At 42.3% G+C, this 12,283-nt stretch overlaps 1 pseudogene; it reads right to left on the bottom strand.

Moving 5' to 3' along the window:
- The window catches only part of LOC118973144 (chondroitin sulfate proteoglycan 4-like), a 54,861-nt pseudogene extending 43,751 nt beyond the window's left edge, over window positions 1-11,110 (bottom strand).
- Between the last annotated feature and the right edge of the window lie 1,173 nt (window positions 11,111-12,283).

The following is a 12,283-nucleotide window of genomic DNA, read 5'->3' as shown; positions in this document are numbered from 1 at the left end:
GATGGCTTCCTGTGCCTCAGCCCACATGTGTGGACAACAGAAGCCACAACAGCAGACTTTACTTCAGGCTCAGGTCAGGAGAGGAGCAGAACATGTGGCACCATGTTTATCCATGAATGGTAAGAACAACCGACAGGGACCCTCAGAAAGGTGACAGAAATGCCCACAACCAGCAAAATATTATCACATGACTGTACAGTTGCCTTTTTACTCTAAAACTGGTGTGGCCTCAGACTAATAATAGTTACCATTTATTGAGCTCTAACCACATGACAGGCACTGTGAGAGAGTATTACATCATTTTATTGTTTGACACAATTCTGCCTCCATTTTCCACCACTTAGATGAGAGCAAATTAAAAGGCTAAATAACTTGCCCAAGGTCACACAGTCAATAGTGGGGAGCTAATTCTTCCGAGGACTGTCTACTGAAGAGCTCACTCACTCTACTAGTGTGCTGTCAGTCTCCAAGGAGTTTCTCAAGCGCATACACTTTCCTGACAGAACTAGAAAAAGCCATGCCTCAGGGAATACAGGGTGAGTGGTGCCCACTCAGGAAATACAGTATGACAGTAACTCTCTGTGATTCATCATCTCCCAACACCCAATGCAATGTCCTGATAATAACTGACATTTATTCGAAGCCAGGAGGAATAAGTCAACTAAGCATATGTGGTCATATGTCTCACTATTTAACATTAGAATTACCACAAAAGAAAATCAGATTGGTGGTCCTAATTTTGTTATGATAAATCAAAAAGCATGCAGCACTTACCTGGAGGATTTTATTGGCTGTTATTATTGGAGCCTCATCATTTACTGATTCAACAGTCACAAAAAGAGTTTGGGGAAAACTCTGTTTTCCAAGCTCTGAGCTGTTTGCAAAGATGGTGAAATTGTCAAGAAGCTCCTCACTATCATCATAAGCATAGCAGATCAATTTATTTTCCACCTGCAACCAATGGCAAAAAAAATTACCAACTTATTGAAATGTGATTTAAACACATGAATACATTGCTATAAAAGAAATCCTATTTTTTCTATCTCCCTATGACACAGGAGCATGTGTTCATCCCATGAAGTTTGATTCTGACAATCAGTGTGCAAATTATGACAGATGGAATAGTTTTTATGAAATGGGTGTAAGGAGGAGCACAGTGACGGAGCAATGTGGGTGGCAAAGAGAATGCTATGGTGGCAATCAGAAGACCTGAGTTCGAAGGGTATTTCTAACACTAAAATGTAGGTAATCGATATAATACGGCTTTTTTTCCAATGAAAACAACACCCTTTAAAATCCAGACTCTAGTTGTTTATGTACAGTGGCTAATTCTTGAAGTTGGGATTGCTTTGTTGGGCAATTCAGAATATTAGATTTAGGCTCTGAAGTTGCCATCCACTGGCCAGCTTTCTGCTTTTTGCAGACATATGGACTAGGGCAATTTAAGTTTCCCCAAATTTCTCTTTTGTGAGCTAAGCACGCATTATTCCCTTAACTGTTCTTTGTATGAGAAGTGACACCTGCTACCTCCTATCCTGCTCCTTCTTCAGAATACAATCATTCTTTGGTGCATCTTGTAACAGTGCAACCCTAATTTGCTACCATGTATTTCTGGTGGACAGAATATAATGAAATACATTGGAATCAAATTATTCTATTAAGGCATATTTCCTCAAAGTAATGATCCAAATTCAAACATTTACTTTTATCACTGCTAGATTGCATCTTTCTAATTTTCATCCTGAAATAGTCACCCAATAAATGAATTATTCCTCTTGGATTTATAATAACTACAAATTTGATCAGAATCTTTCATGTTTTTAATGGTCTGATGGAAATACTGAAGAGCACAGGATCAAAATCAGAAACCAGGGCAATTTTAAAGCTAGAAGGGAACTTAGCTTCAGTGAGTCTGTGACCCAAACATAAAATGGCAGAGAACTTCCGAAGCCAACAGGAGTAGTTGAACTTCTTAAAATGTCTCTGGGGCTCTGCTTGTTTTGGTAAAATACCAAAATTTTTAACAGTTCAACTTAGCCCATTCCTATGGTGCATTTCCTTTGAGCCACCACTTTTGATCTCTCAGAGGTGTTTCTAACAACAGTTGAAAAGTTCATTAGGAATTTCAAGGGGAAAATGTGGTCACTTGTGCACAAGTGCTATGAGAATTCCTTTGGTTCCATGGGCAGAGAAATTCCAGACCACAGGCCTGACCACATGCTCCTGGAACATGTTGTTTTAACCTATTTGAAAACAAACATGGATGATGGTGCTGATCAGGTGACGGTGCTTAAGGAATATAGCACTTAAATAGAAGTCACCTTTTCAATATCTTTCGTGGAGAAATATACCAGTTTCAATGGAGTGACACTCCCCAGAATTACATGACATTTAATTGGTATTAATCTAAAGGCAAAAGGAGGGTCTAGTGGGAATTTGTCTATTCCTAGACTTCTAACAATAGAAAAACATCTGCTGACCTGAAATTATAGGATATAACAAACTTGTGCAAAATCTTAGGAAATAAAAAATTATCAGTCCTTGTCACCAATCATTCTCAGGGCATATTGTGTCAGTCCTCTGCTCAAATTCCAAGGGAGTTGGGTAACTTTTTCATCTCAGTGTAAAGAACTTTCTCACAATTGAAGTGTTTTAAATTGGAAGGGCTCATCTCAGGAAGTAGTGAGTTCTCTCATCTTTGAAGATGTTTAAGAGAGGGCTGGATGGCCTCTTTATAGGGTTACCATGGAAAGGCTTCTAGGCTCTGTTAGGAGGTTGGACTTGTAGGTCCCACCACTCCTGAAAGTCCATGAATCTAAATGATAAGTAGCCAATTTTTTTCTTTTATCCAACATACCTAAATGTATTAACTGAGAGTTATTACCTGTTTCCTGGTAAATTTCATTAGCTTCAGTCTTGGAAAATGAGAATTTTCAACATAACCGTGTTTGGGTGGCTTGAGTAGAACAAATTCAGTCAGGTCCCTCAAAATATTTACTTGGAATTTTGAGATAGTCTTCTCCAAGACCTTTGGAACCACCTTCTTGGACTGTGAAATTTTTTACTTCCAGAGGAATCCTTTTGGGGACAATATCCACCAAGATTTCAACTCCATTCACAGCTTGGAAACCATTCATCACATCCAGGAAAAAACAGCCCTGTTGTCGGTCAGGAGCTGTCTGCACATAATGGATGTGACCATCATCAAGATCCTGTTGTGTAAAAATCAAAGGGGACTTTTCAACTGCACCCAAGCTGCTGTCTCCTGGCAAAAATTTTTGGAGATATCCATGCATTGGTGGAATTCAGACGGTAAACACTGCCGCTGAAGGAACATTAGCTGCATGCCCAGCCTTGAGCTCATATACACCACACACAAACACAAAAAGAAAAACACATTAATACTTGAAAGAGTCAAGAGCCAGATGAACCAGATTGTTTTCTATTACTGTCCACAAATGGCTTAAGTTATAAGCAGGCAAGTAGGCTTGATTCACAGTGCAAGCCTGGGTCTGTTCTAGTGACCATGCCACGATTTCGAATTTCAGCCATGGTCACTAAGAAAAGTAATAGCCGACAACAATGAAGAACCCTAGGACTCAGAAAGGTGATGTGGAAAGAAAGAAAATGGTATAAGGAGAAGGAATAAAAGATGGTGGAAGAAACAAGTTGAAATACTAAAATTGCAAGACTTTAGAGGAAAGTTTCTTTTTTGCTCCCATTTTAACTAGCTCAGCATTTCAGTGTATATTTAATTTATTGACAGCAAAATCTATCTAAAAACTGTCATTGTGATTTATCGTCATTGAACTACACATGCCCCCTTGTGGTGAAACTCAAACATAAACTCTCTAAGATCCTGACAAAGAGCTGAGAAAAACTGGCGGGGCCCCATGTTCCCCCGGTCTAAACTCATTGTTTAGTAAACTGCTTCTGCTTTGAACTAATTTCTTCTTGATGTTACTGGTTGCATTTAGCAAGCAAGTAAACGCATTTACCATCCTGAAGGCAGAATCAGAATAGCCTGCATTTGTGGTCAATTGCCATAACAGTTTACACTCCAGGGTCACCCTTAACAGAAAACTTTCCTAACTCTGATGGGCAGGACAGTTCCTGCTGGGAGTTTCCACGTAGAAGCACAGGAAACCACGTAGCTTCTGGTGTGAGTCTCACCCCTTGGCATTCCAATGGTCTAGGCCAATTTTATCTATCAATTTCAGGAAATTAAATAATGTCACATTGAGAGTTAAGGAAATAAACTTTGTAATACAGCATCCTCTGAAGTTTTAGCAGGGTTGTTACTCTAAGTTCTTATACTTTGCTTCATCACATTATGGATGTAACTCAGATCAAACGCAATATTGGCAGGGTTGCTCTCACAAGCAAACTAAAAGCAAAAAGCAAAGATCTCTTAATGAACTATAACATATACACCCCCTCCTCATTTCCAGTTCCTCCTACACTAAACACAGACACATACTCGTGCACCTGTGTACACAAAGCTTTAAAATAAGGCTTATTTTGACTTACATTCCATTTTCAACTATTGGAAATTAGAAGTATTAGAATCATGAAAACTCCCAGTTTTTCTTCTCCATGGCATCTGCACTTAAAAAAAAATCATTGTGAATATGAGGAGAGAAATCAACAGAAAAATAGCTTTCAGAAGCACACAGATTACTCTCCCTGAGGTTGTTGGAGAACAGGGATGCTCGGATGTAGGATAACCACCTACCTGGAGCCTTCCTCTACTCAGCTTTACTGGCTTTCCTTCTTCAACTACAAGGGTCTTGCTGTGCAGAATTTGGGTGTGATGGTGGCTTTCTGAGTATACTGGCACACAGACACCCACTTCTGAAAATGTATCTTAAAGTTTCACTGTCAGGTTGAATACATCAAAGTTGCCACTGCCATCATGCCTATAAACAACATGTCCTTGGTTCAGGTCATGCTGGGAAAATGAGCAGGAGCTTAAGCTGCTGACACTCACTCCGCCATGTTTTGGGGGCCATGTGATGTGGAATTTGATCTCGCGGTCCATCCTGACATCTTGGTTTGTGGTGACACTGCAGTTGGTTGTTGGCTGCTGTGAGGCTGTTGCCTTCCCTCTCTGTACAAGCAGCCCCGTGTTGTTGGCTGTCCGGATCTAGGAGTCTGACGCACTGACCTCAAGTAGGAATGATGTGTGGTGGACGCCATCTGTCACCAACAGCACAAAGTGGGCCGAGTCTGCACCCCGATGCCTGAAGAGCACGCATCCTTCCCGCAGGTCATCTTGCCTAAACTGGTAGTTTCTGAGTGAGATCACCGACTCGCACCAACTCCCCATTTGGGATGCCTTGCCGGGTGTAGAGCAACTGCCCATCATCAAATCTGAGTGTGGGTCATGGTAACAGAGATCTGCCAGGGCCAATAAGTGCTGGCCATTCCATACAACATGAAAGACCTTACCTACCATATGGACAGGTTTCTCATCATTTTTTAACCAGATGGAAATGGTGACTTTGATTTCTGTAGACCAGTCCTCCGTGTCAAGATCCCTGACCACACTCTCTTGGCCTGGTCTTGTGGCGGAGGCCGCAAGAACGAATTCATCACACTGTGTCTCAGAGTCATCGTGGACATACATCAGCCTCTCGTTCACTATGTCTTGATCAGTGAAGGTGGTGATACTGCCATGACTTCCCAGAGAATTTGTAAAGTTAATCAGTTTCAGCGTCCCGTGTTGAGGACTCTTGGTGTTTTATATTGGAAGGTCTGATTATCTAAGGTTTGAGCAAATTCTGATTTTGTAATTAATGTCCCTTCTCCTTCTTTTACAAATAATCCTCTGTTAGTTAATATAATGTGTGTCTTATCTGCCTTAAAGTTTATGCTAAAAATATAATCTTTGGATTCTATGTGTTTTGCAACAATCAAGAACCTAAAAGTATCCTGTGCATCTTCCCAGGGCCTCATCTGTAGTTCATAACTTATCTTAGAGTCTATAATATTTTGTTGGCTGAACACCAAGTCTGCTTTTAGAATGTTATTGCCAAGCAGCAATTTTCCTTTCTTAGGTGGAGTCAGTAACTTGAAATGTAGTTCCCTCTCAGCTACTTCCACAGCCTCTGTCACAGCCTGCAAGTGATCAGAATTCAATACTTGTCTGTTTATTTTACTAATCTTGAGAGAAACATTTTCAGAAGTGTAAACTTTAGCCATTGTACAGTAACAGGGAAAGTCAGCTCTTCACTGACTTTTCCTTCTATATTAACTCTAAATTTTAAATGATCTGTAACATTTTCTAGCTGCAATTCTTTGAATGTACTACAGTACCGAACCCAACCTTGATCAATGGATCGCTGAGAAAAGGTGCTGATTTGTTTCTAGTTACCACCTGAGCGCTGCCGCTGAACCTGGCCAAACTGAGGTGAATGAGCGACAGCATAGCAAGTCTCCATCTCATGGTGTTCACCATTGACTTTCACCTACAAGTTCCTCTGTGTAATCAGAACTCTGCCACCTTGTGGTCACACCGGTTCTACTGGCCACTTCAAATTCCCAGGGAACAGCCATGACTCATAACACCACTGGGTTGCTAACCAGCTCTCCATCACTTGCTCTCAGTAGGATCAGGGAGCTCAAATGACCCCTGTGCATGTAGAAAATGTTGCCACCTCTTAATTCCCCATGTGTAAAACCATTAATGGCTCTCCCAGAATCATTGGTGTTTTCTAAAAACCCAGTATCTGAATTGAAGTTGCCAAGAACTGAAAAACTAAGATTCAGGGAATCCATGTCAGGGTCTAACACAGGTATTATATTTGCAGTCAGCTGTTTCTTAGAGATCTCAAACAGGTGAAGCAAGTTTCCTTCAGGGAGCTTGAGGTATGGGGGATCATTAACTGGAACGATAATAATGTTCAACACGTATAGAACATGCCCTTGCAGATATAATGGCATTTCCTTCTTGCTGTTGAAAGAGACGGAAAATGTGAAATAATCTCTAGGTTCTTCAGAACCATCATGGACATACCAAACTTTCCCTTGCCTCAAATCTAACAATAAAAGCCTTCTCCATTTCTTGCTCAGGGGGAACATTGAATTAAAGGAACCCATGAATAGGCAATTCCTTTACTTCAAATAGTATTTGAGAGTGCTGGATGCCCAAATCCTTCAGTTCCACATCTACCTTCACATGCTTTTGTCCCAGTAAGGCTTGCCCACCCTCGTGAACCTCCAGGTTATTCAGAACCAAGGAAGGGCCAGTTGCATCGGGAAGGAAAGCCTTGTCCGCCTCAGGAACAGCAGTGGAAAGGGTAACTTCTGACTGAAACAGGTTCCCTGTTGTTACAGAGGATTTGCATTATCACTACCCTTCATTTTACACCCAGCAGATACATCTTTGGAAACAAAGGCATCCTTTAATGCTCTCTTTTCTGAGTTGGCTTCCAAGCCTCTTAAGCACCCTTTAAAAGAGATTTCTGGAGATTTTCTAGGCACAGAGGCAAGTGCTAACTTCTTAACTTGCTCTTCCTTACTGTTATCAAGACTTCCCATGTAAAGGGGGCCTTCAGATACAAACGGTCTGCTTTGCAAAGGCAGCACCATCCTTATCTCTTGATCATCCACCATTAGGTCCAGATACCTACCAGTGAGTTTGAGTTGAATAAGGTGCCATTTGTTGTCACTAACGAAGCTAAAAGAAGAGAGCTGAGTATTATTTTTATTACCTCTTACATGAGCCTTCAATAGACCTTTAACTATTTCCAAAGCAACAAAATTTCCTTTTTTACCTGACTGAAATAAAAGTAAGGCTTGTTGACTTTCAGTCTGCAAAGCAAATCCTAAGAGCCCTTCCCCCTGCACCCTCCATTCTGGGAAAGTGACATAGGATCTGGAGGTAAAGAAATTGATGACTTTGTTCTCCTCTGCAAAAAATTCATCACTGCATCTCAGTGACACCTCAAAAACCTTCTTAAAACCAGGGTAAGATTGAAGGAATGTAAGGATCTCTCTGACTGAATACAACATCCTCCACACATCCACAGAAACTGGGGAACTGTCCATGTACGTAAAGACGTCAAGTACCCCGTGGCCTGCTAGGTAGACTCCATGTTGAAAGTGCAAATTGTGCTTCCCACCAGGGATGTGGCCAGTTGTCTCATGATGTCTGTCAATGACCAGATAGATGTTACCCCTAACACAGGACAGTTCCACTGAGTGCCAAACCAAGTCATCCAAACGAGGCCTTCGCTCAGAAAGGAGCACTTGCTCACTGGCACCCAAGTTCACTCTCACCTGAAAGAGAAAGAATCACAATTACTCCCATCTCATAAGTGTTCTACTGAGAAAACAAGGCCAGTCACAAAGAGAGAGGAACTAGGACATGAAAACTTTTCCCACATTTATGGACTACATATGGAGGTTAAAAAATTTAGAGTCAGAATATTTAAGACATGCTAGTAAAGTTGGAGAAGATCCCAAACAAATCGCACATGATTTTACTCTAGTGAAATAACAGTAATCAAATGGGTAGCTCTTCTACTCTCTCTTTCTCTCTTTCTCTACAGTAATTGGATGCTTATGTTTTTAAAGATATTTAAAAATCTTACCCATAAGTTTCCTGACAGAAGTTCTATTACACAGTAGTCATTTTTCCCAGCTGCAAGAGAGAGTAATCCCTGTGGTTTGCTGGTTTGAAATTTTAATTGAAGAGATAACTCAGGGGAAACATTTATGATGTTAAGCTCCACATAGCTTTCACCATAAAAAGATGCTAGGGAAAAAACTTTTTAAATGTAAGTTAGTAAATTCATTACTCAGTGACTATTCCACTCTACATTGTCATCTACCTTCAGGGCCTTACCCAAGGCCATGCCTGCTTCCTGGGGAGCCCACGGACCCAGCGCGGGGTGTAAAGGCTCAGCGCTCTCTTGCCCCAACTCAGGAGAGCTCTGGTGGGTCAGACCCTCTTCAAAACCCTAAAGAGGGGTAGCTGAGGCTTCCACTGGAACTAAATTGCAACTCTACTTCTCTTCTACCCAATACTGCTTCCTTCCCTACTACAGGGAGCCATCCCAAACCACTGTTGGTGAACTGGCATAGCAGGAGAAAGGAACACTTTAGCCAGCTATGAAAAATAGAAGCCAAATAGTAACAAGAGGACAGTGGAGTTGAGTGTCTGTTGCTAAGTTTGGAAGAAACTTCAGGAAAAGGTAAGGAAAAGCTAGGAAAGATTAGTCAATGATTACAAGCTAAGTGCAAAAGCCAGAGGACTTTTAGCACATAAAGTCCTTCTTCTCTTCTCCAGCAGGAGGGCAGAGGAAGTTGAGACTCACGCCTAGGAATTAATCATCAGAACAGTAAGCTCCAAACAAAGTTAAACTCCCAACCATGACACTCTTGCTCTGACAAGGCTAAGGCCCTGGTTGGGAAAGAATGGAACCCTGACACAGGAAATGGGGACCTCTGGGTTGGTGCATTCACATATCTTGGGTCCCTGAGGCTCTCTGAACCCACTTAGCATGCAGAAGTGGCCTATTCCTTACTAAAGCCAGCACTCCCCATGCTTAAAGAGGATGCAAAGGCCTTGCCCCATAAGCAACATGATGTCTGAAGACACATCCCATCTCTTCTCCTGGCCATTAGACCAAAAATAAACACTAAGTCACAAGACAACCTTTGGGAGATATGTTGGGCTTGATATGGAAGGGGAAGGACTAGACTCCACAGTAACTGCAGGACCTACCCAGGATGTGCTGTCAGTAGCAGGGAAAGTACACGGGGGACTGAAGTTCTCTGATCAAGGGGGTGGGACATAAAGCTGAATAAGGGAGAGTTTTCATGTTTGGGAGCACTCTCTGGAGATACAGGATATAGCATGCTGGCAAAGACTGCTGGAAATGGTGTGAAATCACTGCTAAACTGACTCCTAGGAGCATAGAAACAGCAATGACCCACTGTACTGCCACAACAGATAGCTGGAGGAAGAGATGAAGGGCACGGAAGTGGTTCATCCAGGCCTGAGACAGAAAGGACCAAAAGGCACACGAAGCTACAAAAGATGGGAGCCCAGAGCTCCATGGCATCACTATTTCAGGGCTAGCAACTTTTCCTCAGCTCACATGTATGGCTGCATGGGAATCCCTTATCACCAGCTGACAGAGGAGCAAAACACCTGAGCCTGATTCATGGATAAGTCAGCATCATTGTGCGGATGCAAGCTAAAATTGGACTCCAACTGAACCACAGCTCCTGCTGTAAAAAATACTAGTGAGGGAAAATCTTCTAAATGGATAGAACCCCTAATCATCCACTTTAAATAAAGAAAGAAGTGGTCTGAGGTTAGAATAAATAAAGACTGATAGGTAGTGACAAATGGAACACCAGATGGTCAAGAGCCTAGAATGAGAAGGATTGAAAGATCAGGGAGAGGAGGCTGGCACAGATGCATGAGTGTCAGTGTGCTGGGAGAAGATTTTTAGATTGCATGTTAATGCCCACCAGAAAACATGCACCACAGACTAAGCACTAAACAACCAGGCAGACAAAATGGCTTGGCCAATTGGCATCAGCCAGCCTCTGTCATCTGCCACCCCTGTGTTGGCACAATGGGTACATGATGAAATAGCCATGGTGTCAGGAGTAGAATCTGTGCATGCACCTGGGCTCTCTCTTACCTAGGCTTTCCTATCTGCTGCCACTGCTGAATGCCCAACATGCCTCCAACAGAGTCCAACACCAAATCCCCAACATGTTACCATCCTTTGAAAAGACTAAGTGTCCTTTTGGTGGTAAGTTGACTTAAATGAAACCCTTCCTCCCTAGAATGGCCAGTGATTCATTTCAATAAAAATAGACACACATTCTGGATATGTATTGCCTTTTTAACTGCAGGGACTCAGGTCGCACCACTGTTTGAGAGCTCGTGGAGTGTTCAGTCTGGATGTCACTGACACCTCATCAATCCAAGACATGCCCTTTACTCCAAAGAAGGTGTGGTAATGGACATAAGACAATAGGACTTACCAGTCCCATCACATTCTATGGTGCTGAAGCTGCAGGCCAGATGGAGGCTTGGACTAGCCTGAGGAGGGGTCAGTTGAATCACCAGCTCAGAAGCCATACTCAATCAGGGTGGGGTTTCATTCTCTAGGACATACTATACAATTTAAGTGAAAGATCTTTATATGGTCTTTAAATTAAAGATCTTTACACATCTTCTGCTGTGTCCCCCAGAGGTTTAATATACAGGTCTGAGAACAGGGGTATATTAAGAATAGCCTTGCTATTGAGGGATTTGTATTCACATCCTATAAACCATAAATCTGTGCTTTCAAAGCTCCTGGTTTCCAAAGGGGAATGCTTCCACCAGGGGACACAGCAGGCTTCTTCTCTCTGTACAAGAAGCTGTAGCTGCTTGCTGGACAGTGCAGTCTCCTTATATCAAGGAACTAGCAGGCAAGAAGAGCCATACCTAATTTGGCAGGTAATTGGGCCTGAGTCACCGAGAAGAGGTGGGACTATCATTACACAATGGGTCCACAGAGGGAAATGCTGGATGCCCATATGGTTCCTTTGGGAGCCTCTTGGTATTTCCTTAGTAGGAAATAATAAATGTAGTGACCCTGTCCTGAGAAGAGAATGTTGACAAGAGCTCAGACCTCTCAGGGATGACATTCTGAGGCCTAACATCAAGTAGCCATTGAGACCAGAAGAATTTTCAGTTGAGGGTAGAGGGATCAATGCATAAGGAGAAACATGAAGATCATTGCCCAGGCACTGTTCCCAGGTTTGACATGAAGAAATGGATCAAAGTGTGCAAAGGGTGGACAGTGGTGGATCACCATGATACACCGCCCTTCCAGCATAACGGACTTTCTACCCAGGCTGCTATGAATGCTGATGGCAGACAGCCCCCAGCACCTTCAGAAGTCCCCTCGAGCTCAGCTGTTCCTTTGAGATCACACTGCAGGTTGACTTGCCTCTCTTCCCATTCCACTTCCCTTCCCCTTGATTCCCTTCTTTTCTTCAAATGTTCATCTCAAGAGCATTCCCGAATAAAGTTCCTGCACATTGATCTCCCATCTTAGGTTCTGCTTCCCAAGGAATCCAAACTGCAATGTCTGCTTCTCATCTTTGTTCCTTCAACACTCTGCATAATCCTTTATCGTATCACTCACCATGTTGTATGGAAAATACTTATTTATTCATCTACCTCCTGCATTATTCCATGAGCTTCCTAAGATCAGGGACCACGTCGTTTTCATCTTTCTCTCATACCTAACACAACGCCTGG

This window comes from Manis javanica, chromosome 1 (genome assembly GCF_040802235.1).
Source record: "Manis javanica isolate MJ-LG chromosome 1, MJ_LKY, whole genome shotgun sequence".
NCBI classification, from domain to species: Eukaryota; Metazoa; Chordata; class Mammalia; order Pholidota; family Manidae; genus Manis; species Manis javanica.
This window is presented reverse-complemented; position numbering and strand designations above follow the sequence as displayed.